We start from the raw sequence: 20,245 nt of genomic DNA on the forward strand, positions 1-20,245 counted from the left end.
TAGATAGTTATCCTAAAGTCTTGCTGAGTACTCTTGTACTCAAGTTTGCTTAATAATTTGTTGCAGAGGTTGTTAATGACCATAACGAAGGGTTCTTCCTAGACATCAACAATGACGAGTAGCTGGTATCCCACCTACGATCTGGCCCTAGAGTGGGTCTGTAGTATGCCCAGGCCATGTGCCTTCTAGTTTCATCTGTCTGTACTCAGACAGCTTATCTACTTCCGCTGGCTTGTAACTTGAATGACTGTTATGATGGGTCCTGAGACCCCTAATGTGTAATATTATGTGTGAGGCTCTTCCGAGCCTTTTAAATAAAGCTTGTACGTTTATGGTTATGTTGTGATGCCATCGATTTATCTATACATATCGGTATGCCATGCGTACGTGTGTCGTCCTTGATATGTATGGGGTTCGATTACCTAGCCATAGACTTTAGTAGCATTCCTTACAGGGAAATGCCCCTTTGTGATCCAACGAGCCATGGTAGCTCGCTACTGCTCCGGTCACATTGGTTGACCGGCGTGTGTCCTTCTTAGATGATGTGTCTGTCCCCTTTGGGGAAATGTCACGCGATGTAATGGAGTCCTTGTAGCTTGCTACGACTCGTCTACATTCGCTGGTGACTGACACCTGCTTTGCTGGGTCATGTATGCATGTACCTGTGCGGAACTGCCACTTTGGTTTACGACTAGACATGTCGATCCGGGTTCTTTGTCATTGGATTGCTAGCGACACAATTGCATACGCGAGTCAAAAGGCGCAAACGGTCCCGGCTAAGGTAAGGATGTAGTCGTGGGTTTAACCATGCGTGAGACCGCAAAGAGATGCGATGTGTTAGAGGCTGGATTCCTATGACTTAGGATCGGGGTCCCGACAGATATGGTGGCTGTTTTGAGGAAGGCATATGGTGGGTTTGTGCACCGGCGAGAATTGCGCGGCACTAGAGAGGCTAGCAATGGTGGAAGGTGAAAGTGCATCTATACCATGGACTCACATTAGTCATGAAGAACTCACATACTTGTTGCGGAAGTTTTTATTAGTAATCGAAACAAAGTGCTAAACGCATACTCCTAGGGGAAGGGTTGGTAGGTATTAACCATCGCGTGATCCCGACCTCAACACAAAGGATGACAATCAATAGATCAATTATGCTCCGACTTCCTAACATAGCGGTTCACCATACATGCATGCTACGGGAATCACTAACTTCAACACAAGTATTTCTAGATTCACGACACCCTACTAACATAACTCTTAATATTACCAAATCCACGTCTCAAAACTAATTGAGAGGAATCAAAACTTCTCTTTCTACTCAATGCACATGAAGATGGAGGTTTTTGTATCTTCTTTGGGTACCTATCACCTTTGGAACTACTTTCATAGCATAAGCCAACTACCAAGTCACGCACCGCCGTGCTGTAAAAGATCTAAGTGAAGCACATCGAGGAAAATTATCTAGCTCAAAAGATATAAGTGAAGCACTATGAGCATTCTAGCAAAATCACGATGAGTGCATGTCTCTCTCTAAAGGTATGCAGCAAGGATGATTGTGACACAACAAAAAGAAAAGGCTCCTAAGATACAAGACTCTCCAAGCAAAACACATATCATGTGGTGAATAAAAATATAGCTCCTAGTAATGTTACCGATGGATTGAAGACGAAAGAGGGGATGCCTTGCCGGGGCATCCCCAAGCTTAGGCTTTTTGGTGTCCTTGAATTTTGCTTGGGATGCCTGGGGCTTCCCCAAGCTTGAGCTCTTTCCACTCCTTATCTCTTTGTCCATGAGAACATCATCCAAAACTTGATAACTTCACAACACAAAACTTAAACAGAAACTCGTGATAACATTAGCACAAGAAAACAAACTACCACCTCTTTTGGTACTGTAGAAATCTTGATTTCTATTTATATTCGTGTTGGGCTACTGTATTCTCACTTTTCCATGGCTAGTACCCCCCGATACTATCCATAGTTTCATCAAAACAAGCAACCAACTCAACAAAAACAGAATCTGTCAAAAAGAGACCAGTCTGTAGAAATTTGTGTACTTCGTATACTTCTGGTACCTCAAAAATTCTGAAACATTACGAAGGCCTGGGCAAAAGGCATATCAACCAGAAGCAAACAGAATCAAATCAAAAGCTCTTTCTGAATAAAAATGAAAAATCATCTCGTGAGCGAAAAGTTCTGTCTTTTTCCAGCAGGATCAAACAACCATTACCAAGACTAATCATAAAGGTTTTGCTTGGCTCAAACACAAAAAGGAACACAAAAAACACAATCACGACATAATTATGATGGTGTGGACGCAACAAAACAGAAAGAAAAAGATAAATTCATTGGGTTGCCTCCCAACAAGCGCTATTGTTTAACGCCCTTAGCTAGGCATAAAAGCGATAGAATCACGTATCGTCATCTTTGGTGCTCAAACCATAAGTAGCGTGATCACTTATCATCTTAAGGTTTTCATCTTTCTTGCTGGATGATTCACCACTATTTTTGGGATCAAAAACAGACTTGGTGACCTTATTGTGGGCAAAGTTTGGAGTATTCTGCACAGCGGCAAAAGCGGAACCCAAGTTGGTTATAACATCCTCTAGCTTGCCAATCCTAGCGGAATCACAACCTAGTTTTTCGTTAACTGTGGGTTCCTTCGCCTTTAAATTTTTCAAAACCATTCCCACCTTGGATCCGTACTGAGTGATTTGGTTCTGGATCTTTTATCCAAATTCTCAATAAGTTCGATCGTAGCAACTTTATTTTCAATGACGTCCAGCCTACGCATCACATGTTCCAGAGTTAAGGTAGTTTCATTAACCATGAGTGGGGGTGAGCCTACCAAATTTATTACAGCCCCGTAAGAATCAACGGTATGGCTACCCAAGAAATTTCCACCTACGATGGTGTAAAGAATATACCTATTCCAAGGAGAAACACCCACATAAAAACTGCGAAGCAGGACGGTAGCGGATTGCTTTTGAGTAGATCTACTCTGAGCATTGCAAATCCTATACCAAGCGTCCTTTAAGTTTTCTTCCTCAATTTGTTTGAAATTGAGAACTTCGCTCTCAGGAGTATCATTCGAAGTGGTGGATCTAGCCATGAGGACAGGTAGACTATCCCACACAGACGAACAGAAAGCAAGCGAGAGAAAAGGGCGAACGAAAAAGGCAAATCTTTTTGTAAATTTTTGTTTTTTCAGAAGTGGGGGAGAGGAAAACGAGAGGCAAAAAGTAAATGCAAGAGATGAGTTTGTGACACTTACTTGGATGAGTTCTTGACTTGATCCTCCCCGGCAACGGCACCAGAAACTCTTCTGCTACGGACAAAAATCCTTATGTCGTCTCTTGAGCTTGCGTTGGTTTTTCCCTTGAAGAGGAAAGGGCGATGCAGCACAAGAGCAGTAAGTATTTCCCTCAGTTTGAGAACCAAGGTATCAATCCAGTAGGATAATCGCGTCAAGTCTAGAGTACCTGCGCAAACACAAAAGATCTTGCACCCAACGCTATAAAGGGGTTGTCAATCCCTTCAAGATTGATTGCAAAGTGAGATCTGAAGGCGGAAAGTGCAACGAGGAAAAAGAGTAAGGCTGAAAATATGGTGTGGAGTAGACCCGGGGGCCATAGAGTTCACTAGAGGCTTCTCTCAAAATAGCAAATATTACGGTGGGTGAACAAATTACTGTCGAGCAATTGACAGAACCGCGCAAAGTCATGACGATATCTAAGGCAATGATCATACATATAGGCATCACGTCCGAGACAAGTAGACCGATACTTTCTGCATCTACTACTATTACTCCACACATCGACCGCTATCCAGCATGCATCTACTGTATTGAGTTCATGACGAACAGAGTAGCGCCTTAAGCAAGATGACATGATGTACAGGGATAATCTCCAACCAATGATGAAAACCCCATCTTTTTACCCTTGATGGCAAGAACATGATGCGTGCCTTGCTACCCCTTCTGTCACTGGGTGAGGTCACCGCACTGTATGAACCCAAAACCAAGCACTTCTCCCATTGCAAGAATCATAGATCTAGTTGGCCAAACAAAACCCACAACTCGAAGAGAATTACAGGATATGAAATCATGCATAAGAGAGATCAGAAGAAACTCAAATAAGATTCATAGATAATCTGATCATAAATCCACAATTCATTGGATCTCGACAAACACACCGCAAAAGAAGATTACATCGGATAGATCTCCATGAAGATCATGGAGAACCTTGTATTGAGGATCCAAGAGAGAGAAGAAGCCATCTAGCTACTAGCTATGGACCCGTAGGTCTATGGTGAACTACTCACGCATCATCGGAGAGGTCATGGTGTTGATGAAGAAGCCCTCTGTATCCGAATCCCCCCTCCGACAAGGCACCAGAACGTGCCCCAGATGGGATCTTGTGGAGACAGAAGCTTGCGGCGGCGGAAAAGTATTTTTGATGATCTCCTGATTTTTTCTGGGATTTTAGGGAATTTATAGGCGAAAGACCTAGGGCAGAGGTGGCCCACGGAGCCCACAAGCCTGGGAGGCGCCCCCCCCCCCCCCCCCCCCCCGCCCCCGGCCGCCGCTAGGGGGCTTGTGGGGTCCTTGCTGGCCCCCTTCCCTGATTCTCAGGCATCCCGATCTTTTTCTGGTTCAGAAAAAATCTTTTTGGCAGGTTCGTTCCGTTTGGACTGCGTTCAAAATCCTCCTCTGAAAGGGGTAAAAAACATAGGAAAAACAGGAACTAGCACTTGGCACTGAGTTAATAATTTAGTCCCAAAAAATATATAAAAGGCATACAAAACATCCAAAGTTTGACAAGATAATAGCATGAAACCATCAAAAATTATAGATATGTTGGAGACGTATCAAGCATCCCCAAGCTTAACTCATGCTCGTCCTCGAGTAGGGAAGTGATAAAGACTGAATTTTTGATGTGGAATCCTACCTAGCATAGTTGTCCTTTGCAACTTCTTTCATGTGACATGAATGTTCAGATCCGTAAGGTTCAAAACAATAGTTTGCTATTGACATGAAAACAATAATACTTCAAGCAAACTAGCAAGGTAATCATGAACTTTCAAAATAACAAGGCCAAGGAAAGTTATCCCTACAAAATCATATAGTCTGGCTATACTCCATCATCCTCACACAACTAATGTAAATCATGCACAATACCGGTATTGGCCAAGTAATTGTTTTCGCACTCTTACTTTCTCAAACCTTTTATAACTATCACGCAATACATGAGCATGAGCCATGGATATAGCACTATAGGTGGAATAGAGTGTGGTGGTGGTTGTGAGACAAAAAAGGAGGAGATGGTCACATTGACTCGGCGTATAAAAGGGCTATGGAGATGCCCATTAATAGATATCAATGTGAATGAGTAGGGATTGCCATACAAGGGATGCACTAGAGCAATAAGTATGTGAAAGCTCAAAAGGAGAACTAGTCGGTGTGCATCCAACTTGCTTGCTCACGAAGACCTAGGGCAATTTTGAGGAAGCCCATTATTGGAATATACAAGCCAAGTTATATAATGAAGATTCCCACTAGCATATGGTAGTGAGAAAGCAAGAAGCTCTCAATCATGAAGAACATGGTGCTATTATGAAGCACAAGTGTGGAAAAAGATAGTAGCATTGTCCCTTCTCTCATTTTTTATTTGGGCTCTTGGGCCTCTCTTTTTTCTTTTTCTTTTTTTTGTTTGGGCTCTTTGGCCTCTCTTTTTTTTACTCACATGGGACAATTCTCTAATAATGATCATCATCACACTTTTATTTACTCACATCTCAAAGCTTTAGAACGATGATGACTCTATAGGAAATGCCTCCGGCAATGTACCGGGATGTGCAACGATCTAGCTTGGCGTATGACGTTGAAACATCTCGCTAGCTATTTTAAGATCATGCAATGGCAATATGAGAGTGATGGCACAAGTCATGAGACAGAACGGTGGGAGTTTCATGGCAATATATCTCGGAATGGCTATGAAAATGCCATAGTAGGTAGGTATGGTGGCTGTTTTGAGGAAGGCATATGGTGGGTTTGTGCACCGACGAGAATTGCGTAGCACTAGAGAGGCCAGCAATGGTGGAAGGTTAAAGTGCATCTATACCATGGACTCACATTAGTCATGAAGAACTCACATACTTGTTGCAAAAGTTTTTATTAGTAATCGAAATAAAGTGCTAAACGCATACTCCTAGGGGAAGGGTTGGTAGGTGTTAACCATCGCGTGATCCCGACCTCAACACAAAGGATGACAATCAATAGATCAATTATGCTCCGACTTCCTAACATAGCGGTTCACCATACGTGCATGCTACGGGAATCACTAAACTCAAATAAGATTCATAGATAATTTGATCATAAATCCACAATTCATTGGATCTCGACAAACACACCGCAAAAGAAGATTACATCGGATAGATCTGCATGAAGATCATGGAGAACTTTGTATTGAAGATCCAAGGGAGAGAAGAAGCCATCTAGCTACTAGCTATGGACGCGTAGGTCTATGGTGAACTACTCACGCATCATCGGAGAGGTCATGGTGTTGATGAAGAAGCCCTCCGTATCCGAATCCCCCCTCCAGCAGGGCACCAGAACGTGCCCCAGATGGGATCTTGCAGAGACACAAGCTTGCGGCAGCGGAAAAGTACTTTCGATGATCTACTCATTTTTTCTAGGATTTTAGGGAATTTATAAGCGAAAGACCTAGGGCGGAGGTGGCCTCGGGAGCCCACAAGCCTCGGAAGCGCCCCCCCCCCCTGGTCGCGGCTAGGGGGCTTGTGGAGTCCCTGCTGGCCCCCTTCCCTGATTCTTAGGCTTCCCGATCTTTTTCTGTTTCTGAAAAAATCTTTTTGCCAGTTTCGTTCCATTTGAACTCCGTTCAAAATCCTCCTCTGAAAGGGGTCAAAAACATGGAAAAAACAGGAACTGGCACTTGGCACTGAGTTAATAAGTTAGTCCCAAAAAAGATGTAAAAGGCATACAAAACATCCAAAGTTTGACAAGATAACAGCATGAAACCTTCAAAAATTATAGATACATTGGAGATGTATCACACGCAGTTGTCGGTGATGCACTTTGTGCGCTTGTAGTCCCCGCAGAACCATAGCAAAGGGACCTTGTCGGTCCCATAGATCGTCGAATCACACCGACATCTTTGGTGCGCTAGGTAGGGGTGGATTTGGTGTGTGAATCTTCTCCAACACTACGTGTGTTCTCCAACATCTTCATCAAGCTCACATGGCGCCGAAGAAGGCAACGAGAGCATGAGCAGTCATTCTGTCTTCGTCCAAGCTGCCCACGCCGACCGCTACACGTCATGGAGGTAGGGACAGGAATCACGCACTCCATACTTGATAGCTCAGTCACAACACCGGGCGGAGTTCTGCAAACCGCAACATGGACCCAGCCGTTATGACGTCCTAGGACGCACTGGTGAGGTACGAAGGCGGCACTACGGTGAAGGAGGCGACGAACATCACGGCGAACTCCACGCCTAACACCATGGTGCATACAGCGGCACCTTCATCGTGCACTTCGGAAGACCACCGCAACCAACGCCCCGGGGAGGCTACCTCAACCGGTGTGCGCACAATACCCCCGCACACCAATCTCAAGGTGCGCAAGGCCAGCATCGTCCACAGCGCCCTGGTGAGAGTGGACAGCAGGTGACGACACGTGGAGGTGCTCCTTCTGGCATTGCCAGGAGTCAGAGCGCCACTCGTACCTCGCATCGCTCCATGCCCAAAACCAAGGGGTAAACCCTCACGCAAGCCCAACTACTGCTGAACTTCCCGTCCGCGCTAGAAAACATGCAAGAATGAAGGGCGGCCGTCCAGAGTTTTCTGAGCTTCGAGAATCATGATCGGCCAGATGCGGCGAAAGCTTCGCACATGCATCAGGCGGCCCCGGCGAGTCCTACCACCTCACCTGGCGTAGGCAAAGAACCTACGATGCAGTCGCCCCCACAACAGCAACAACCTACTAATGGGACCGACATGGAGGATGAGATGTCCCATGCCTCAACGGACCCACGATAGAAGAAAGATCAACGTCGGGTCTTGAAGGACACGCGCAAGGAGGACGTGCGCACCACCATCGAGAGGCGACGGGAGACACGTCGCCAATTGAACGGTCGCACAGATCCAGTCTTCGACGAGCCAGTGCCATGGATATGTTAGAATACATTACCTTATTATAAAACAAAAGTAGAATAAATTTATAATAGTACCTAAAAGTGCTTATTATGTTTCCTATACTAATGGATCTCAGGAAATTTTGTTGAGTTTTGTGTGATTGAAGTTTTCAAGTTTTGGGTATTATCTCGATGGACAAATGAATGAGAGCTGGCAAGAGCCTAAGCTTGGGGATGCTCAAGTAAACTCAAGGTAATATTCTAGGAAGACACAAGTGTCTAAGCTTGGGGATGCCCCGGGAAGGCATCCCCTCTTTCGTCTCAATCCATCGATATGTTACTTAGAGCTACATTTTTATTTGTCACATGATATGAGTTTTGCTTGGAGAGTCGTTTGATTTTGTTTAATTCTATTTTCATTTTTCCACAATCATTGTTTGATTGAAACACCTATTTGAGATAGATAAGCCATCATCATGATTTGTTAGAATACTCTATGTGCTTCACTTATATCTTTTGAGCTTAGCAGTTGCTCTAGTACTTCACATATATCTTTTTGAGCACGGTGGCATGCAGATTTGATAGAAATAATATGCTCTCCTTCCTCACTTATATTTGTTTAAGAGTTAGTAAGTAGTGATGGTAATTTGCATGGGTCGTAAGACTATATCAAAAATAATGAGTGTTCAATAAGTGATAATTAAAACCATCATGGAGCACATATAGAGAAATTGTGGTTAATGGTATTGATGTGGTGATATGAGAAGGTGTGAGTGCATAATAATTAATTCAGAGAGGTGTCGATATTAAGAGATGTTAAAAATTCTTGAACATCTACGAAATTAAAAGGGCATGGTGATGATGTGTGAAAATTTCTATTCCTTGTTGAAAACCTAGTAGTGTCTCGAGTCGGAGTCGCATGATGGTTAATTCCTACCAACCGTCTCCCTTGAGGCATACGAGTAGTACTTTGATTCTGATAAGACTAACAAAACTTTGCAATAATTATATGAGTTCTTTATGACTAACGTGACACCATGGAAATACGCAATCTCACCTCCTCATATTTGCTAACCTCTCTAGTACCGTGCATAGCCCATTCTCACCTCGAGGATTGATGCAACTTTCGCCGGTGCATCCAAACCCCATGGCATGATATGCTCTCTTGCACATAAGCTTATTATATCCTTCTCAAAACAGCCACCATACCTACCTATTATGGCATCTCCATAGCCATTCCGAGATATATTGCCATGCAAATTCCATCGTCATTTCACATGACTAGTTCGTTCATCATCATATTGCTTTGCATGATCATATGGAGTTGACATAGTATTTGTGGCAAAGCCACCAAATATCATATGTTGAATAAGTGTCATGCTATATCATTGCACATCCTCGTACAGTGCCAAAGGCATTCATATTGGAGTCATGTTGCTCAATTCATCATATCGAGTTATCCATGAGTTGTAAGTAAATAAAAGTATGATGATCATCATTATTAGAGCATTATCCCAGTGAAGAAATAAAGATGGGGGAGGCCAATGATCCCATCATATATATTAAAATATGAATGAGAGAAAAATAGAGAAGGGATTGTGCTAATATCCTTTACCACACTTGTGCCTCAAAGTGGCGCCATGTTCATCATGTAGAGAGTATCATGTTGTATCATTCATATGCTAGTGGGAATTCAAAAGTTTATAAACTTGGCTTGTATATTCCGATAACGGGCTTCCTGAAATGCCTGAGGTCTTCATGAGCAAGCAAGTTGGATACACACCCCACCTATCTTCAGTGGAGCTTTCATACAATTATAGCTCTAGTGCATCATTTGCATGGCAATCCCTCTCCTTGTGCCAATATCTATCAATGGGTATCTCCATAACCTGTTTGAACTCCTAGTTGATACGAGACTATCTTCTCCACTTTTCAACCCCGTTGAAACCGACCACCTTACTATATTCCAACTATATGATATGTCCGATGGTTCATGCTCATGTATTGCATGAGGAATAAAAAGTTGGTGCATATTGAAAGGGTATGATCCAATTGCGTGAACTGGGCATCGTGGTGCTTGACATTTGTAGTTATGTGGTGAAGATGGATAGAGTTGAAACAATCTTTGAAGATCGTACACTTTAAAATATTAATTGTTTTATACTTATACTTATAAATATTTTTGTGTTAATATTTGTTAATTCATCATTTATAAATGAGCATACATGCATAAGAGTGCATCATGGAGAGTAAGTCATATCAAAAAATCTGTTTTTATCATTTACCTACTCGAGGACAAACAGGAATTAAGCTTGGGGATGCTTGATACGTCTCAAGATATCTATAATTTTTTATTGTTCCATGCTATTATGTTATCATTCTAGAACACTTTTTATGCATTTATCTACCAATTTATATTAGTTTTGAGCACTAACCTATTGACCTAGTGTCCAGTTTTAGTTGTTGTTTTCTACATGTTTACCCACTTTTCAGGTTCCTGTACCAAACGAAGCCTAATTGACCTGAAACTTTTAGTGGAATTTTTCTGAACCAGAACAAGACCGTGGAGCATCTAAAGAAGGCCAGAGGGTGCACGAGGCTCCCTCAAGCAAATAGGGCATGACCTGGGGGCGCCCTGATGGCTTGTGTATGCCTCGTGGCTCTCCCGACCATGTTCTCTGGACTACAAATTCTTATTTACCCTAAAATCTTTGGGGGAGGTCCCGAAACACTTTTTACGCTTCCGCAAGTCTTTGTTCCGACGGGAGGACATCTAGAGCTCCGTTCTGGCACTCTACCGGAGGGGGTGTCAATTACGGAAGGCTTCTTCATCAACCTTGTTGCCCTCGTGATGATGTGTGAGTACTTCGCCATAGACCTACGGGTCCATAGCAGTACCTAGATGGCAATCTCTCTCTTTGATCTTCAATACAATGATCATCGCATATTTGCTTTGATCCATATGATGTAAGTCTTTTGTATGGTGTGTTTATTGGGATCCGATGAATTGTGGGTTTATGTTCGGATTATTCATGATAAGTATTTCAGTATCTTATAATATATAATATGATTCTTATGTGCATGACTATGATTGCTTCGTAATTCTCTCCGATCTATTGAAATAGTTTGGCCAACTTGATTGATATTTCTTCGGTGAGAGAGGTGCATTGTGGTAGGATCAACCTTGTGAGTTTCTACATGCTAGTGACAGAAGGAGAGAAGATGCGTCTTTGTGTTGCTTCTACTAAGGGTAAAACTATAGGGTTTATTCATATTGTTTGAGTTCACTTTGTGTACATCATGTCCCCTTACTCCAAGCATTACTTCATTCGTCATGAACTTAATGCATAGAGAGGCAAGCATAGAAGCGCTCTTGAAGTGAAGTAATAGTAATAGGTGTAGGAAGGAGTTGGCCTATTTGTTTATGGACGTGATGCTTATATTTACATGATCATTGTCGTGAAAATCGCATAACTATCCGCTCTTCTATAAATTTCACAACATTAATTTGTTTACCCACCGTGTGCTATTTTTATGAGAGATGCAATTATGGAAAGCTACGTCCCCCGGGCCTATTCACAACATATTGCTGAAATCTCCAATACCTTGCTGCCATTTATTTGCTTTTATTTTATTTTTCATTTTAGAATTATCTACACACCTCATTCACTTGAAAATAACGAGACCAAAGGGAATGTCAACCCTCTTGCCCGCGTTGGGTGTAAGCTGTTTGTTCTTTTGTGTGTAGTCGCTGAAGATGGTTGTGGTTGATATTCCTATTGGTTCGATAAAACTTTGTGTCATAATTAAGGGAAATATTTACCCACTTTTTGTTGCAATAACATGTTCCTCTTCATGGAAAACCCAACGCAGATCACTAGTATCACATACCATGACTCGGGGCAAACTTGCTCTGATGTCTTCTAGCTTGCAGGAGATGTTGGATGAGGACGAGTCGTCTGTGGATGACATAAAGAAAAAGCTCAAGCAAGAGAAGGAGCTAGAAAAAAAGACAGAGATGCTTGCGGCTAATCTCCTATACTCTCTGCACCAATCGACCGAGCTCTTGTATAAGACCAAAATCAGTTTTGATGGAGAAACAGTTGCCCTGTAGAAACATGATGAGGTAGCCGAAGACGAACTTGGCCCGGTGAAGACGGAGTTGAAAACCGTGAAGCAGCATACCACTATTATGACTCTAGCTATCTTTGGTATGTTTGTAATATCTTCATAATCATAATCCGGGTAAAATGACCTACCTTCTTATTAATGTGTCTTTCCTTTGTGCAGGGAAAATATGTGGCAACGCTGTTCAGTAGCCATAGTAAAACTGAAGTCCATATTCACATACCTCGAGCAAATGTCCACATGATGTGTCTATGCAATAATGGCAGTGGAGAATCATAAAAATATGCCTCTGTGAATCAAAGACATGCTAAATGATCTATCAACAGTGCCTCAATGGATAGAGGAAACAAAAAGGTCTGCAGCTCATGTTGGGGCCAACATGGCACTTGCTCGAGCAAAGTCTTATTTGCTTGAAATAGAGCTGGAGCCGACGGAGGGCGGCTTTCCAGAATATAATTATTGATGGCTCATAATTCTATCAAGAAGATTACGCCAAGTGCGTGAGGGAGACCTGCATGCTCGCGACTCAACTTGTTGATGAGCTGGACTTGTCAAAATATCAACCCGGCTATTCCAAGGAGAACAAGCGCGTCAACCCACCGAAAGACAAACCATTCAAGTTTTTTCCTCGAGGCCATAAGAAAACCTTTGCCCCTGACATTGACCCATCTCTTATCATCCGTGGGGACTCAACCTTCAAAGCTTTGACAACCATCCGGTGGATGCGAAAGGACCTCCAGACCAAACAAAATGAGCCGGCTCAGGCTGACCGAGAAGCCTCGGGTGCAAAATGTTAGGAGAAGGACATCCACCCGGAGGACCCGAGATCCAGCATGCTGGGGTAGTCCTATGTCTTTGTAAAACTGATGAGTTTGTGGCCCAAGACGGTCTTGTTGTAGGCGTAGTCAAAGTTGAATCCTCTGTCGTGCCATCGTGCACATTAACACTTTTGAATTGTCATCCTTGGGAGGCCATGAGTCGGTGCCATTGAATAGATATACTTCTTTTACATAGTTCTCTTCATTTGTGAAGGTAATGAGCCGGATTCTTGCAGCATGTAGTAAGTCGCCAAATGAGATCGTGCAGATATTGGCAAAGGTCTTGATAATTTCACCAATTATAATAACTCATGTCATGCGATCGAGTGTGTCTCTATCATGGGTGGCTTAAATTAATTACCCGGATTCCATAGTTGACCCAACAAATAATGATAAGTGAGTTACTCCTCAAAAAATAGAATTAAAAAATATATACAATAGAAAATAAATAATATGCACGATTTCAAAATGGTTGTTGAGGCTCGGCTTTAGACCGGCTTTCGAGGCTCAAGTCTTGCTTCAATGAAGCTGGCGTGATAGCCCATGGTTTATCCTTGCTCTTTGTAAGCTGACTCTCATAAGACTTAAGCGGGTGTTTTAACCTTGAAAAAATCAGGGTCCATATGGATTGACTTATCAAGAGTACAATGGGTCACCTTTCTGCAGTAGCATCAAGCACACATGCAGGTTTGACCAAGTTTTCATAGTGGCATATGCAAGGTCAAGCGGGACATTACAGGCTAATTCGATGAGTCGGGAGCTTGCAAGTGACCTCGGTAAAAGAATAAAGACTCATACACGATTTTGAGATGAAACGATAGAGACCCCGAGTTTCGGGGTGCCGGCTTTATTGTATTAATCATAAAGATATATACATAGGTATATACAATGAGCTGGAGCCAGTGGCTCTAAGTATAATAAGGCCGAAGATGAGCAATATTCCAGGGCCTATTGGTATCTTCTTTAGAGGTGTTTGACTTCTTGTGTTCACATATGTCCAGATAATATGACCCGTTCTTGAGGTTCTTGCTGATGACAAAGGGTCCTTCCCATGGTGGTGAAAGCTTATGTATATCTGTTTCGTCTTGAATCAGACGGAGCACTAGGTCACCTTCCTGGAAAGTCTAACTGCGGACTCTACGGCTATGATAGCATGTCAGTGTACTATAAATGGGAGCTTTAGTATCCAGAGTTGTACATGGGCAACCGCGGCCCTCGGACCGGCATGACCCTACTAGCCAATGCCAACCTTCTTACAACAATGAGCAAAGACTAGAAACAAGGCCCTGACAAGCCATCTTGTCGGGAGGAGGAACACCATATTGCGACCACGTCCGACAAGACCCCTCCAGGTCTCCACCGCTTCACTTCATCATGTTGATTATAGTCCCGAGCGGACCGAACCTATCTAAACCCCCGTGCACGCAGTTGTCGGTGATGCACTTTGTGCGCTTGTAGTCCCCACAGAACCATAGCAAAGGGACCTTGCCGGTCCCATAGATCGTCGAATCACCCCGACATCTTTGGTGCGCTAGGTAGGGGTGGATTTGGTGTGCGAATCTTCTCCAACACTATGTGTGTTCTCCAACATCTTCATCAAGCTCCCATGGCGCCGAAGAAGGCAACGAGAGCATCAGCAGTCGTTCCGTCTTCGTCCAAGCTGCCCACGCCGACTGATGTCCATTATGGTACTGCACAAAAGACCTTCGAGTGGCGCCAGAAATGGGCACGTTGACGACACCGGGAATCCTTCTGCGTTGGTGTTCCCTCAAAGCGGATAGGATGATGTAGCACAGCGGAGGTAAGTATTTCCCTCAGTTTGAGAACCAAGGTATCAGTCCGGCGGAGGAGTATCTCAAGATCCTACACAAACACAAAAGCTTGCACCCAACGCTATGAAGGGGTTGTCAATCCCTTATAGATTGTTTGCCAAGTGAGAACTGGAAGCATCAAAGTAACAAAGCAAAGTAAAAACGGAGTTGTAAACGATGGATGTGAATAGACCCCTGGGCCGTAGTGTTTACTAGTGGCTTCTCTCATGAAAGCAAGTAGACGGTGGGTGAACAAATTACTATCGAGCAATTGATAGAACTGTGCAGAGTCGTGATGATATCTATGCAATGATTATTTCTATAGGCATCACGTCCGAAACAAGTAGACCGATACTTTCTGCATCTACTACTATTACTCCACACGTCGACCGCTATCCAGCATGCATCTAGTGTATTAAGTCCATAAGAACAGAGTAACGCCTTAAGCAAGATGACATGATGTAGAGGGATAATCTCAAACCAATGATAAAAACCCCATCTTTTTACCCTTGATGGCAACTGCTTGATGTGTGCCTTGCTGCCCCTACTGTCACTAGGAAAGGTCACCACATGGCAGAACCCAAAACCAAGCACTTCTCCCATTGCAAGAATCATAGATCTAGTTGGCCAAACAAAACCCAAGACTCGGAGAGACTTACAAGGATATCAAATCATGCATATAAGAAATCAGCAAAGACTCAAATATATATCATAGATAATCTGATCACAAGTCCACAATTCATCGGATCTCGACAAACACACCGCCAAAGAAGATTACATCGGATAGATCTCCATGAAGATCATGGAGAACTTTGTATTGAAGATCCAAGAGAGAGAAGAAGCCATCTAGCTACTAACTACGGACCCGTAGGTCTGAAGTGAACTACTCATGAGTCATTGGAGGGGCGATGATGATGATGAACAAGCCCTCCAACTCCAAAGTCCCCTTCGGCAGGGTGCCGGGAAGGGTCTCCAGATGAGATCTCGCGGAAACGGAAGCTTGCGGCGGCGGAAAAGTATTTTCAAGGCTTCCCTGATTTTTTGCGGAATATTTGGGAATTTATAGGCCAAAGACCTAGGTCAGGGGGTGGCCAGGGAGGCCACAACCTTGCCCACCACCGCCTCCCCCTGGTGGCGGAGTGGGGGCTTGTGGGCTCCCTGGAGCCCACCTGCCTTGGCCCAAAAGCCCCCTGGACTTCTTCCGTTCGGGAAAAAATCATTTCGGGGTTTTTCTTCCGTTTGGACTCCGTTCCTAAATCAGATCTGAAAAGATTCAAAAACACGGAAAAAACAGGAACTGGCACTTGGCACTGAATAAGTTGGTCCCAAAAAGATATAAAAAGGTACATAAAACATACAAAGAAGGCAAGATAACAGCGTGAAATCATCAAAAATTATAGATACGTTTGAGACGTATCAAGCATCCCCAAGCTTAACTCTTTCTCGTCCTCGAGTAGGGAAGTGATAAGAATGAATTTTTGATGCTTTCATGCTACCTAGCATAGGTGTCCTTTGTAATTCCTCTTATGTGACGTGAATGTTCAGATCCATTAGATTCAAAACAATAGTTTGCTATTGATGTGGAAACAATAATAATTCAAGCAAACTAGCAAAGTAATCATGAACTTTCAAAATAACAAGGCCAAAAGAAAGTTATCCCTACAAAATCATATAGTCTGGCTATGCTCTATCATCATTGCACAACGAATTTAAATCATGCACAACCCCGGTATTGGCCAAGTAATTGTTTCACACCTTTACTTTCTCAAACATTTTCAACTCTCACGCAATACATGAGCGTGAGCCTTGGTTATAGCACTATAGATGGTGTGGAATGTGGTGGAGGTTGCAAGACAAAAAAGGAGAAGATAGTCACATTAACTAGGCATATCAATGAGCTGTGGAGATGCTCATCAATAGATATCAACGTGAATGAGTAGGGATTGCCATACAAATTATGCACTAGAGCTACAAGTATGTGAAAGCTCTTATAGAAAACTAGTGGGTGTGCATCCAACTTGCTTGTTCACGAAGACCTAAGGCAATTTTGAGGAAGCCTATCATTGGAATATACAAGCCAAGTTATATGATGAAAATTTCCCACTAGGTATATGGTGGTGACAAAACGAGAGACTCTCAATCATGAAGATCATGGTGCTTAATATGCACAAGTGTGGAAAAAGTGCTAGCATTGTCCCTTCTCTCTTTTTCTCTCATTTTTTTTATTATTATTATTTTATTATTTTGGTGGGCTCTTTGGCCTCTTTTTTTTATGGGCTTCTTCGGCCTCTTTTATTTCCTCACATGGGACAATGCTCCAATAATGATGATCATCACACTTTCAACTCAAAACTTAGAGCAACTATGACTCTATATGGAATGCCTTCGGTAGTGTACCGTGGCAAAGATCTACAATGGCATAGACATCAATGGAAACATCATGCTAGCTATCTTACGATCGTGCAAAGGCAATGTAGACGTGGTGGCACATGTCATGGTGGTAGTTGCATGGCAATATATCTCGGAATGACTTTGAAAAGTCCATAGTAGGTAGGTATGGTGACTGTTTTGAGGGAGGCTAATGGTGTGTTTTGTGCACCGGCGAAAGTTGCGCGGCACTAAGAAGATAGTGATGGTGGAAGGTGAAAGTGCATCTAAACCATGGACTCAACATTAGTCATGAAGAACTCATATACTTGTCGCAAAAAATTTATTTAGTAATCGAAACAAAGCATTCAACGCATACTCCTAGGGGAAGGGTTGGTAGGTATAAACCATCGCGCCATCCCGACCGCCACGCAAACGATGACAATCAATATACTAATCATGCTCAGATTTCATCACATAGCGGTTCACCATACGTGCATGCTACGGGAATCACTAAATTCAACACAAGTATTTCTAGATCCACAACACCTTACTAGCATGACTTCAATATTACCATAACCACAACTCAAAACTAATTGAGATGAATCAAACTTCTCTAACTATTCAATGCACATGAAGGTGGAAGTTTTCGTGTCCCTTTGGATAACTACCCCTTTTGAGACTACTTTCAAAGCATAGATCAACTACCAAGCCACGCACCACTGTGCTCTAAAAGATATAAGTGAAGCACATAGAGCAAAAGTATCTAGCTCAAAAGATATAAGTGAAGCACATGTGAGCTGAATTGTCTACCAAAAGAAATAAGTGAAGCTCGACAAAATCACGGTGTGTGCATGGCTCTCTCTCTAGGTGTGCAGCAAGGATGATTGTGACACAAAAATAAAGACTCCTACGATACAAGACGCTCCAAGCAAAAAACACATAACATGTGGTGAATAAAAATATAGCCCCAAGTAACGTTATCGATGGATTGAAGACGAGAGAGGGGATGCCTTCCCGGGGCATCCCCAAGCTTAGGCTTTTACAGCATCCTTGAATCTCTTGGGGTGCCTTGGGCATCCCCAAGCTTGAGCTCTTGCCACTCTTTATCTTTTTGTCCATAAGAACTTCACCCAAAACTTGAAAACTTCACAACACGAAACTTAAACAGAAACTCGTGATAACATTAGTACAAGAAAGCAAACCACCACTTCCTTAGGTACTGTAGCAAACTTAAATTCTACTTGTGCTGATGTTGGGTTACTGTACTTTAAATCTTCCATGGCTAATACCCCCCGATACTATCCGTAGTTTCATCAAAATAAGCAACCAACACAACAAAAACAGAATCTGATAACAGCAGACCAGTCTGTAGCAATCTGTATGTTTCGTATACCTCTCGTACTTCACAAATTATTAAAAATTACGAAAATCTGAAGAATTTGCGTAGCAATCAGAAGCAAAAAAGAATCAACTCAAAAGCTCTTACAGAAAAAAAAATGAAAATTCTTTTCGTGAGCATAAAGTTTGTGTCTTTTCCAGCATGACCAAACGTCTATCCTCAAGACTAATCATATCGGTTTTGCTTGGCACAAACGCAAAAAGAAACACAAAAAACACAGTCACAACAGAATTATGAAAGTGTGGAAAACACAAAACAGAAAGAAAAAGGATAAATTCGTTGGGTTGCCTCCCAACAAGCGCTTTTGTTTAACGCCCTTAGCTAGGCGAAAGTGATGGAATCACGTATAGTCATCTTTGGTACTCAAACCATAGGTAGCCCTCATCATAGGTTCATAAGGCAATCTTATTTTCTTTCTAGGAAAGTGCTCCATGCCCTTCTTTAAAGGAAATTGAAATCTAATATTCCCTTCCTTCATATCGATGATAGCACCAATAGTCCTTAGGAAAGGTCTACCAAGAATAATGGGACATGAAGGATTGCAATCTATGTCAAGTACAATGAAATCCACGGGTACATAGTTCTTACTTGCAAAAATAAGAACATCATCGATCCTCCCCATGGGTTTATTGACAGTAGAATCCGCAAGATGCAAATTAAGAGAACACTCTTCAATCTCATGAAAACCAAGAATATCACATAAAGACTTCAGAATCGCGGAAACACTAGCACCCAAATCACACAAAGCATTGCACTCATAGTTTTCGATCTTGATTTTGATAGTAGGTTCCCACTCATCATGAAGTTTTCTAGGTATAGAGACTTCTAGTTCGAGCTTCTCTTCAAGAGATTTCATCATAGCATTTACGATATGTGCGGTAAAGGCTTTGCTTTGGCTATAAGCATGTGGAGAGTTTGCAATGGATTGCATCAAAGAAATGCATTCAAACAAGGAGCAATTATCATAATTGAATTCCTTGAAATCCAAAGTGGGAGTTTCATTACTACCCAAAAAATTGACTTCTTCTACTCCACTCTCCACACCTTTATCGTCAAGGTAGGTGGACTCCGAATCATTGGGGCGTTTTTCAACCAAAGTGGATTCGTATCCAGCCCCTCCATAAGTAGGTTTGACACGCGAAAATAAAGATTCAAGAGGAGACACACCAAGCAATTTAAGATCTTCGTGATTTGCATCACTAGAACGCACCCTTTTAAACCATTCATGTCTAGCGCGAATTTTGGCGGTTCTTTCTTTGCTCTCATTCATGGAGATACGCATAGCTTTCAAAGTTTCATCCAAGTTGACCTTGGCAAGAGCGCATCTAACTTTCAAAGCATCAATATCACAATACATCCTATCAACGCTCTTAGCCAAATCGTCTATTTTGAGTAGTTTTTCCTCTATGGACGCATTGAAAATCTTTTGAGAGTTGATGAACTCTTAGATATTACTCTCTAGATCAGAGGGTAATTTGTTGTGATTTCCATAAGTGTTGCCGTAGGAATTGCCATAATTGTTAGAGGAGTTACTAGGAAAAGGCCTAGGAACATAGTTTCCTCTAAA

This window comes from Hordeum vulgare, chromosome 3H (assembly GCF_904849725.1).
Source record: "Hordeum vulgare subsp. vulgare chromosome 3H, MorexV3_pseudomolecules_assembly, whole genome shotgun sequence".
NCBI classification, from domain to species: Eukaryota; Viridiplantae; Streptophyta; class Magnoliopsida; order Poales; family Poaceae; genus Hordeum; species Hordeum vulgare.